Source organism: Martes martes (assembly GCF_963455335.1).
Source record: "Martes martes genome assembly, chromosome: 3".
NCBI lineage: Eukaryota > Metazoa > Chordata > Mammalia > Carnivora > Mustelidae > Martes > Martes martes.
In genome coordinates, this window is record NC_137890.1 from 140,050,701 (window position 1) to 140,062,758 (window position 12,058).

Consider the following 12,058-nt stretch of genomic DNA (forward strand, 5'->3'; position numbering starts at 1 on the left):
TTACTACATTTCCTGTAGTTTACTCTGGGCCAGCTACATTAGACTCCTTGGTGTGTCTTGTATACATAACAGATAAACTCTTGCCTTATAACATTTGCATTTGCTTTTCCTTCACATAACCTATGGATTGTTCTCAGCTCTTTCAAACCATTGCTCCAAAGTATTCTTTTGCATGACTTTCCTTTCACAACCTAACCAAATTGCAAACCCTCCACCCTGCACTCCCTATCCCTTTTTTTGTTGCATTTTTTCCCTTGGCACTTACGGCCTTCAAATATTTTTATTGTGGTTTTCTCTCCTAAAGAAGGCAAGAATTATTTTTTTGTTTTTCTTTTTACCGATGAATAACATCTAGACAGCACTTGGCACATAGTAGACCCCGAATACGTTTTTTGTGTGGGTGGAATAAATGAATCTCATTGTACTATTACAATTGATTTACTTGTCTGTACTCCACTTGACTCTAAGCTTCTTGAGAGACAAGTGCTGCAACTTCTGTGTCTGTTTCTTCAGTATTTAGCACACATGGTTGTATAACCATTTGTTCAATTTATAAAAGAATATACTTTTCATTTTATACAGGTATAAACATAACAGAATTACACATTGGAATTTTTTCCCTTATATTTATAGGTATTTTTGATTGCTATGTATTCTACATAATTATACACATTTTGTTAACTTTGAAAATTCTTATGAAATGTAGGCAATTCATAAAATAAGTAACATTGAAACATTTAATTTAGTTAATATTTAGTCATTGATTTAACTATTGGTTATTATAAGCATTTAAGTTTTCTAACTTGTATATATATTTTAAAGATTTTATTTATTTATTTGAGAGTGAGCAAGAGAGAGAGTACAAGCAGGGGGAGCGGCAGAGAGAGAGGGAGAAGCAGGCTTCCCACTTCCATCCCAGGATCCTGAGACTGTGACCATTCCCAAAACCAAGAGTCAGGTGCTTAATAGACTGAGCCACCAAGTTTCCCCAGAAAGATACATTCAAGATCATTTAAAGATACAGTTAAGTCTATCAGTTAAATGTGTTCCCCTTTGACTCTGCCAATTACCATTTCCAGAAACACTCTTAAAAAGTTTGCTCTGGGGGCGCCTGGGTGGCTCAGTGGGTTAAGCTTCTGCCTTCGGCTTAGGTCATGGTCTCAGGGTCCTGGGATCGAGCCCTGCATCAGGCTCTCTGCTCAGTGGGGAGCCTGCTTCCTCCTCTCTCTCTGCCTTCCTCTGCCTGCTTGTGACCTCTCTCTGTCAAATAATAAAATCTTTAAAAAAAAAAAAAAGTTTGTTCTGTATTCTTTTAGACTTTTTAATTTTTTTTATTTTTTTTTGTTTTTTTTCTTTTCTTTTAGACTTTTTTATATGCATATGATTACATATATATGTGTGTGTGTATATACAAAAACTAAATTAACAAAAGCTAGTTGATATATGTATTATTCTGTAGTTTATCATTTTTATCTTGTGTTCCAGAACTCTACCATATTAGTATATAAAATGTCTTCTTTGTAAGAATCACACTATGATGTATGATCTTTTAATTATTCCTCAATTGACAGACATTTAGTTTGTCTAATTATGAGAAATGGTGGGCTATACAAAGTTAAATATTTTCTTTTCTGCAGTACAGTGCATTATGTTTCTTCAGAGAACTTAAATGGTGTGCAGAATTTCCTGAACTTGTTTTGCAAGTAGAACCTTTATTTTCCTGGAGCATATAATTCTTTCAAAGAGCATGTCATATCACTGATGCTCCATTAAATATATTTGGAGTTCTAGTCAATCTTCTTATTTTATTTATAATGAAATTAAGACTGACTAAATGGAAAATTGGAACCATACTCTCAGTTTCTTGAATATTTTTCTGTGTTGCTCCAAATGCTTTGAATTTAATCTTCATTTAGTACTTATTCCTGAATTCAAATAGGAACGTTATGCACTAGGATTTTTTTATAAGGGAAAAATTAGTTTTCATGTGTTGATACTAGGAAAAGTTAACAAGTGTCTGTTTTTAGGTTTTTCTTTATATCAGCATGAGATATCTTGATAGGTAATTAGTGACAAGTTAAGATAAGGTTTTAATCAGTTTGATACAGCTTTTCTTTCTTTTTTTATGTAGAGAGAGAACTGGGGGAGGGGTAGAGAGAGTGAAGGAGAGAGCACCTCAGGCCGACTCTACACTGAGTGTGTTGCCCAGTGTGGGGCTCATCTCACAACCCTAAGAATCATGACCTGAGTTAGAATCAGGAGTCTGACACTTAACCAACTGAGCCATCAAGACCCCCCTGGATATAGCTTTTCTTAAATAACTTAAAGTTCTCTGAGATAAATGAACTAGGTCCTTTATCATGTTTGAATAGTTCTTTGAGTTACTTTAAGAGTAACAGTCATTTGTGTGTTGGGGGAAATCGGAGGGGGAGACAAACCATGAGAGTGTGGACTCTGAGGAACAAACTGAAGGTTTTGGAGGGGAGGGGAGTAGGGGTTGTGTGAGCCTGGTGGTGGGTATTAAGGAGGGCACGTATTGCATGGAGCACTGGGTATGGTGCATAAACAATGAATTTTGGAACACTGAAAGAAAATAAAATTAAATTTAAAAAAAAGAGTGGCTTGAAAAGCAGTTTTAAGTTTCATCATGTATAGCAAATTTCTTAGCTATTTCTTTTGCCTTTCTCTTCCTCATTCAGGTTATTAGTTTTATTTTTTGAAGTATTTAGGAGGACTCTAGTTGTAATTTTAGATATGTTTTATAATAGAGATACTGTTGAATCCTTTTGCCATAACTGGTCTTACTTTTGCCTTTCCCTGAGTTGTCAAGTTCTTTTAATCTTAGGGTACAATTCAGAGTATGTTTTCTTTTGCTCATGTAATGTTTGGTTGCATCAGTTATTTTGTGCAGTGAAAACAATCATTGGAGGAGGATTGATATTCCTCTTTTAGTTCTGTAGTTCTTTTTAGAATTTATTTAATAAATGAAAATAGATTTTTTTCTGATTATAAAGGTAATACACAGTCCTATGGATAGTTTAAGTAATACATAAAGAATTTATGTAAGAAAGGTAAGTCTGGAGGTAAGCACTTTAACATTTTACTAATATTGAACTTTCTTCTCTGTAAGTATAAACACATACTCTGTAAGTATACACATACATTTATAAATTCAAGGTCATACTCTATTGACTTGTAATTTTCCCTTTTACTCAAGAAAGTATGTTGTGGAGCACTTTTCTTCTCATGAATATAGAGAATATAAATCACTTCTTAATGACTACAAAGTCATTTTATGGATATACCATAATTTAACTGATGCTCATTAATAGACATTTTGGATAGGCTCAAAGTTTTCCGAATTACGAATAGCTCCCACATGAACATTTTTGTAGATTTGGCTTTACGCTCTTATGATTATTTTTGTAATGTAATTCCTAAAAGAGAAATTGCCGGATCAGAATTTTGGTACTTGTAGCTGAACGGCTTTCCAAACAATGGTAACAATTTATGCTCTCTAAAATTATATGAGAGTGTACTTGCTGCCAAATCTTACTCAGTTCTGGGTACTTTTTTTTTTTAAACCTTCGATAATTTGGTGCATAATGATGACTTAAGATTGTTCAAATTTGTATGTCTTTGATTATTAGTCAGATTTAATATATTTCTAGGTAATGGTCACTTTTTATTTTTTTATTTTTTATTTTTTTTTAAAGATTTTATTTATTTATTCGACAGAGACAGAGATCACAAGTAGGCAGAGAGGCAGACAGAGAGAGAGGAGGAAGCAGGCTCCCTGCTGAGCAGAGAGCCCGATGCGGGGCTCGATCCCAGGACCCTGGGATCATGACCTGAGCCGAAGGCAGAGGCTTTAACCCACTGAGCCACCCAGGCGCCCCAATGGCCACTTTTTAATACGTGAACTCTATGCCCAACATGGGGCTGAAACTAACAACAGATAACAAAGATCAAGCATCGCCTGCTCCACTGACTGAGCCGGCCAGGTGACTCATCTAATGGCTACTTTTATTTTTTTTTCCTGTAAATTTTCTGTTACCATCTTTTTTTCTCATATTGGTATTATGCTCTCAGGGTTTGGCATATATTTATTTTGTGCTCACAAGAATCCTTTGAGATAGGTTTTGTATCTGTTACATAGTTGAGGAAGACCTCTTATGCTTAGTACCGGCAGGTCTGCCAAATTCTTGGATTGGTGGCTCATATCCATCGGCTCGTTCAACTTTAGCAGTGGTCTCACCCCCCAATAGCTTTTCCAGGACTACTACCTTCACCATGAAGCTTCATGAGCTTTCCTAATTCAAACTTGGGCTTCTTCAGCATTTTTACTTTTCTAACAAAGACATCATGGAGTGGATAAATAGACTGGCAAGCCTTTTCTCTCTTTTCCAGTGGTGTCTGGAATCAATTTATTGACTGCTTCTTTCAGTTATTTGTGTGCACCTCTTGGGTCATGATTTCCATCACCCTTTTACAAATTTGGCAGACCTCCTATTTTTTAGTAAAACCAACACAAAATGGACAAAATAACCCTTGTTAGTCTTGACATTAACATGAACTTCAGTCATAGTCTGCCATTTTTTGACCATAGAGCACATTTTGTCACAGGTAAAAACCATGCCAAGGAAATTAGTATTTGCCCCAATCATCCTCAGTTCTAAATGCAACTTCATCATTCTGCAGATCAGCAAGGCTCACTTCAAAAACATGAGAGGCCATCAGATGTGATTTTGGTGCCTTGAGTTCTTGTGACTAGTGTTTTTCCAATATTTCTTATATTGAATGTAGCTGTTGCTTTCGTATCATACCAATCTTTCTTAGAAAATAAATCAACCACTTTCTTCTTGGCTCCCTTTCTGCCACCTTTTGTAAGGCTCTTGTTCTTGCTGACTGTCATTGTATTGTTCAGGGAGCCAAAAGGGTTTCTTTCATATTATTATTTCTTCCTCAGTACTTCAGTTTTAATTGCTAATTGTATAAGTTTAGGTATTTCTTAGGACAGACCTCTCATCTTTGTTCACTTATTTCAGAATTCTGTTAGTTGTTTTCTCAGGTATATCTTGACCACTTTTGTCAAGTCCCAGAAATTAATCCTTTGAGTTTTGACTGGAGTTGGACTAAATTCACAAATTTTATTTTTATTTCATTTTATAACTTATAGAGTGAAATTTTTCTGGGAGTTGAAAGTAGACATTCATTCTTTTTTCCTGGTGTATCTTTTCTTCATTAATCTCACAAATTGGGTTTATTTCATGACTTTTAATGACAAAATTTTTATCCAGCTTTTCTTCTTGCTAAGTCATCTTCATATAAGGGCACATTTATAAAGATCTACTATTTGCTTAAGAATATACAGGTAGGGGCGCCTGGGTGGCTCAGTGGGTTAGGCCTCTGCCTTCGGCTCAGGTCATGGTCCCAGGGTCCTGGGATCAATCTAGCCCTGCATCGGGCTCTCTGCTCAGCAGGGAGCCAGCTTCCTCCTTTCTCTCTGCCTGCTGCTCTGCCTACTTGTGATCTCTCTCTGTCTAATAAATGAAAAAAAATCTTAAAAAAACCAAAAACCATACAGGTAGATTCTTCTTAACTTCTTTCCTTATCTGGGTACTATTTTGTACCCTGAAGACTTTGATAATATAGGCTTATTCAATCATTTAGTTCTCATTCAACAGCCTAAGAGGTTAGGGAGGGAACTGGATCTTTATTATTGATTATTTTATTTGCTTTGTGACCATTGTATTCATATGTAGACTCATACCTTTGGAAAAACTGCCTGCGCAGGCCCCAATTCTGTTTTGACTCCCACTTTATATTTTAGTTTAGTTTAGTTTTAAGTAATCTCTATGCCCAACATGGGACTCACAACCCCAAGATCAAGAGTTGCATGCTCCACGAGCCAGCCAGGTGCTCCTTTACTTCCACTTTAGAGTGCCTACTTAGTGAAAGATAGTTTTCAAAATTTGCTCCTCTGCCTAAGAGCATTTCTTCTGATAAGACTTTGTATATGTATATGCTCCTTACCAACCCTGCAAACAATTGTGGCCTCTATTGCTATTATTATTATTATCATTATTAAAGATTTTATTTTATTTATTTGACAGAGAGAGGGCACAAGCAGGGGGAGTGGGAGAGGAAGAAGCAGCCTCCCTGTCTAGCAGGGACCCCCAATGTGGGGCTCAATCTCAGGATCCTGGGATCATGACCCAAGCCGAAGGCAGACACTTTAACCAACTGGGCCACCCAGGTGTCCCTATTGCTATTATTTTATAGCTCTGAAAAATCCCTAAGGAGATTGGTGTTTATCTTACCCATAATGTTTCTCCTTATATATTGCCAACTTGAGAGATTCTCCCCGGAGCCACACCCCAAAATCAGAGCAAGCCCTGATCACTCTTTAGAATCTGGGTCAGAGGTGAATGCTGAGGAGTGGCTATGCACAGTCTCTTTTAGCTGCGGTCTGCAGCAATGAATGTTTTTGATCCATGGCAAGGATAAGAATATCCCCGTGTAGTGGACCAATATTTTCCATGGCTCTCTTCGGTTTTCATTCCTTATTCTTAACACATTTGATCCTTTACTTTATTGGTTCCAGATCATAATTAAAATGATTCAGGCTAAAAAACTTCTCAGTGAAGAACTTATCTTCAAAGAGTCAGAACTGATGTATATTATAGTATTATTGGGGCGCCTGGGTGGCTCCGTGGATTGAAGCCTCTGCCTTCGGCTCAGGTCATGATCTCAGGGTCTTGGGATCGAGCCCCACATCCAGCTCTCTGCTCAGCAGGGAGCCTGCTTCCCCCTCTCTGCCTACTTGTGATCTCTGTCTGTCAAATAAATAAATAAAATTTTGAATACATAAATAAATAAATAAAATATTATAGTATTATTTACTATTTGCTCTCCTGCTTGTTCTTCTATACCTGCCCCAAATAAAAAGCTTTAATTTTTTGAAATCCTTTATCTTCTTAAAATTTTAATTCCAGGATAGTTAACATACAGTGTTATGTTAGTTTTAGGTGTACAATACAGTGATTCAACACTTCCAAATATCATCCCGTGCTCATCACAACAAATGCACTCCTTAATCTCCATCATGTATTTCTCCCTCCCACCCCCTCAACCCCCACCTCCCCTCTGGTAATAAACAGCTCAAAACCAAAAGCTTTTAAAATCATTGTCTGATTAGGTATTTTTGGTTAGTGGAAATTTTAGAAGTAGAACATGTTTGCTCATTGGGGAGCAGACAGAATGAAGTGCCAATGGTGCCTATGGCCCTATGAGGTATCCAGCAGATATTATGAATCTTGTTGATTTAGATGTAGTCACACAGTGCTGCTTTGGGTTCTACATAACAAATTTTCATATTTCATATTTCTTCTCGCTTGCTCCTGTGACATGACCAAGAGAAGTCCTTCTCATTGTTTAGGTTTGGGACATGTTGGTGTTTAAGTCCTTTGTAGTCTGCCACTTTGCTGTCTATATAATGTTTATAAATCTCATCTGTCTATAAGTTTCAATTTCCTTTTCAGTGATGATACTTGCTCCATGTACTTCATTGATATATTAAGAAGTAATATAAAAAATATAAATTGTCTTTATAGATTATAAAATTTCGTACAGATAAACAAGATTTGTGCTAGGATACTATAAAGTAATTATAGGAGACAATATGGAGTTCTATCAGAAGAGTCTTTTCCTACCTGCATTAAGCCCTTACATAAATATAAAGTCTAATTTACCTTCTTGTAATATATATTATATTGCTTATAGTTTATTAATGATTATATAACACAAAAACCAAGGATGGTATATAATGTGAGAAAGTAACACTATTTCAGCAGTCTAAATATGATTTAGCTCAAGTACATTAATATTGTGGAAATGAGTTTTTGTCTGAATGTGTAACTTCTAATATACTAAAACTTAGATTTTGTCCAGACTTAATATAGAACTGAATGAAGAAAAGGATTCCAATCCTTATGTTCATAATTTGTATTAACCATACTACCATACTTCCTTCTCATCATTACAAAGTAAGACTAATATAATAATAATAATAATAATAATAATAAATAAGATAAAAATTGTAACTAAAAGGAAATTAAGATTAAAAAATAATGAGGGGTACCTGGGGTGCTCTTATCAGTTGACTGTCCAATTTTTTTTTTTAAGATTTTATTTTATTTATTTAACAGAGAGAGAGAGAGATCACAAGTAGGCAGAAAGGTAGGCAGAGGGGGAGGGGGAAGCAGGCTCCCCACTGAGCAGAGATTCCAGATGTGGGGCTAGATCCCAGGACCCTGAGATCATGACCTAAGCCGAAGGCAGAGGCTTAACCCACTGAGCCACCGAGGCACCCCTGACCGTCCAATTTTTGACCTGAGCTCAGGTCTTGATCTCCAGAGTGGTGGGATCACGCCCCTCATTAGGTTCTGTACTGTGTATGGACCCTACTTAAAAAAAAAAAAAAAAAAAAAAAGATGAAACAACAAAAAGGCTACTGAAAAAACAATCAAGCAGCGAAGAAGAAAGTAAATCAAAAGTAAGATAAAATAATTTTAAATGATGGAATAAAAATAAAGCACTGATGGACTCTGGCAAGTATCAGACACAGATGTTGACATTTTATTCATTCTGCTATTGAATATATTTGTCAATCACCACACTGGCTGAGTCAACAGAAAAACCATTCATCTTGACCCATGAAATGTTAGTCAGCAAGAACTGAATTCAATGATGCAAGAAGAATGTTTTAAGCATTTATAATATTAATAAACAAACATTGCTAGAGGCAATTTCCCCCAAGTTCTGAATCGTATTCAAAATTACTGACCGGTCACAGAACATCCTGATGTAACTGACCCCATTATATTTATCCAGTTTCACGAAAGGCACAGATCTGGCATTGTTCACAATTTAGGTGTGATAAACTGACAGTGTTTTGAAATTACATGTATTTTTGTATTTTACTTTTATAAGTTACATGTTAATAATTTCTTGTATTCCTTAGTGTTATGAATTAGAATTCCATATTTAGCTTCTACCTATTAGGCACAATTTTTAACTCTTTATTTACATATAATTTCAAGATGCAAAAAAGCTGCAAAAATAAGAATAATGTAGGACACCCAGTATAGCTTTTATCCCTTTTTCGAAATTCACCTTTTTCTTTTCCGTTTTGAACCATTTGAGAGTATGACCCTTTACCCCTAAATGTTTTGGTTTCTATTTCTTAAGAATAAAGGACATAGTTATCATCTTCAGAAAAATTTAAAGTTTACAAAACTTTAATCTCCTGTGCATATATTAATTTTTACTGGTTGACCAGATATTGTCCTTTGTGGTTTTTCCTCCATTCAATCCAGACTCCAGTCCAGGATCAAGCTTTGCAATTAATTGTCATTTCTCTTTGGTTTCCTTTAATCTATAGCTTTTCTTTGTTATCTTTAACACTGATGTTTTTAAAGAAAATATCCTCCCCCACTTCTTTTTAATTGAATGCCCCTAATTTGGGTTTGTAAATCTAATCGTGGTTAGATTCAGGTTATGCATTCCAGGCCAGGATACCACAGAATACTTGCATTGTAAGTGACCACCTTTATGTTCCATTCATTGCAATTAACTCATTGAACTTTCTTTCTGCTTTCCTCTTTTACTCACTAGTTGTATTGCACACAATCAGAATGTTAGTTAACAGTGTTTTTAAAAGAACATACGGTGTTATGGGGATGGATGGTGGTGGTGGTTGCACAAAAATGTGAATGTACTAAGTACCACTGAACTGTACACTTAAAATGGACTAGGATGGTAAATTTTATGTTTATTTTAACACAATTTAAAAATGGGAAAGAAAAGAACATATGGTAGACCTAAGTTTTATATTTCTTGTGAACACAATTAGGGACTAGTTGCCTGGAAAAAGTCCTATACATATAATACATCCTTTAAAAATGCTTAGTAATTGTTTTATAATTATTAACATCATTATTTTAATTAGTAGATACTGTATTACAGGAATAAATTTTATTCTGTGTATGACTCACTTTTCCTATCATGGTGTATTGTTTCTTTTGCTTCTCACCTACAACCTCACACCTTGTAATTTGGTGTTTTAGCATTCTTAAAATGTTTTGATATCTTCTCATGTAACAGGATAAAAGTCAGCAAAAGAAAAGTTATTTGTTTAATAAATTGCTGTACTTTAAAAGAAGTAATCTGGGGCTCCTGACTAGAGCATGTGACTCTTGATCTCAAGGTTTTAAGTTCAAAACCCACATTAGCTGTAGAGATTACCTAAAAATAAAATCTTTTTTTTTTTTAAATTTATTTATTTGTTAGAGAGAGAGCGAGCGAGCACAGGCAGACAGAGTGGTAGGCAGAGGCAGAGGGAGAAGCAGGCTCCCTGCCGAGCAAGGAGCCCGATGTGGGACTCGATCCCAGGACGCTGGGATCATGACCTGAGCCGAAGGCAGCCGCTTAACCAACTGAGACACGCAGGCGTCCCCTAAAAATAAAATCTTAAAAAAGAAAAAGTTGTCCTGCTCTTAATGTTCCTGTCTTATTAAAATGCATATGAAATATAATAAACTCTAATAGTTGATAACTTACCTTTTAGCTTGGCCTATATTATACAGATATATGGAATTTTCTTTTCTATTATGATTACTCCTTTATTGTGGTATTAACCCTTAATAGAATCATCCACATAGTCCTAAATATAAGAAATCTAAACTAGATAATTATTACTATATTTATAAAAAGTAATTTGCCATCTTGTCCTACCACTCTATTGAAATAGTTCCTTTGTACATCATGAGTTATATTCTCCTTTTTAAATCCAGTGACCTTGTCTTAGTCTTTGTCATCTCATTACCTATGGTATTAGCAATGAATCTTGGCTTTTTGAGTCAAAATTAGTCTATGAATTATGAAATCCTATATATAAAATATTTTTATTACATTTTAAAGTGCTGTCTATTGGTTCTCTATCTTTGAGATTGAGAGATTTTTAGATCCAAGTGATTTGCTGCTTACTGCCTCTGATTTTAGAGGGGTAGTATTAAGAGTAGAGCTCCCAGGGGCTCCTGGGTGGCTCAGCTGGTTAAGCATCTGCCTTTTGGTTCCGGTCGTGATCCCAGGATTCTGGGATGGAGCCCCGCTGGGCTCTCTGCTCAGCAGGGAGCCTGCTTCTCCATCTCCCTCTGCCTGTCCCTCTGCCTACTTGTGCTCTCTCTCTATCAAATAAATAAATAAATAAAATCTAGGAAAGAAGAAAAGTAGAGCTCCTGGGACGCCTGGGTGACTCAGTCGGTTAAGCATGGGACTCTTGGTTTCTTCTCAGGTCATGATTTCAGGGTCATGGGATTCATCTCTGTGTCTGGCTCCGTGCTCAAGAGAGTCTACTTGTCCCTCTCTCTCTCCTCCTCCTTCTTGCATGTGCTCACTCTCTCTCTAAAATAAATAAATAAATTCTTAAAAAAAAAAAAAAAAAAGGGTAGGACTCCTGAGGGTAGTAATGTCTCTGAATAATTTCCAGAATCTGAAGCTGAAAGAACCAGTGGGTCTGATCCATGATCGTTGCGTTGGCTGTACAATCTGTTGCAGAGATTTGAGGCTGTATCTGTGCTAGGGGCTAGATTCAGGTTGTTAATTAAACAAATAATTATTTATTGAACACCTATTATGGATTAAGCATTGGGAAAACAGTGATGCATAGAACCCATTTCCTGCTCTCAAAAAGTAGGGAATAATTACTCACTCTAAATACTCACTTGAAAGATCAGGTGATTTTTGTAAAGCTTAGACTCCAAAAATCAGAGAGATCCAGTAGAGGTTCTAGTTCTGTTATTTAAGTATAGGGCTATTACAAAAAGTGGATTTTTGTTTTTTAATAAATTCTAACCATTTTCAATAAACCCTGAAGTTACGTAATAATTTTGAAGTTTAGAGTTTGGAAGACCTAAGTGGGTTTTAAAGATCTCCTTTAAGCTGTGTCAGTTAGTTAATAAAATCAAAGGATTTTCCTATTCAAATATTGGTTTTG

General features: G+C 35.8%; 1 protein-coding gene and 1 pseudogene across 2 annotated transcripts in view; one reads left to right on the forward strand and one right to left on the reverse strand.

The window, feature by feature from the left end:
• Positions 1 to 12,058, forward strand: part of BAZ2B (bromodomain adjacent to zinc finger domain 2B) — a 426,011-nt gene that overhangs the window by 149,762 nt on the left and 264,191 nt on the right. The window lies entirely within an intron of this gene.
• LOC308339319 (small ribosomal subunit protein eS1-like) lies at positions 4,255 to 4,915 on the reverse strand (annotated as a pseudogene). The gene has a single exon. The product of its transcript is annotated as a small ribosomal subunit protein eS1-like (transcript).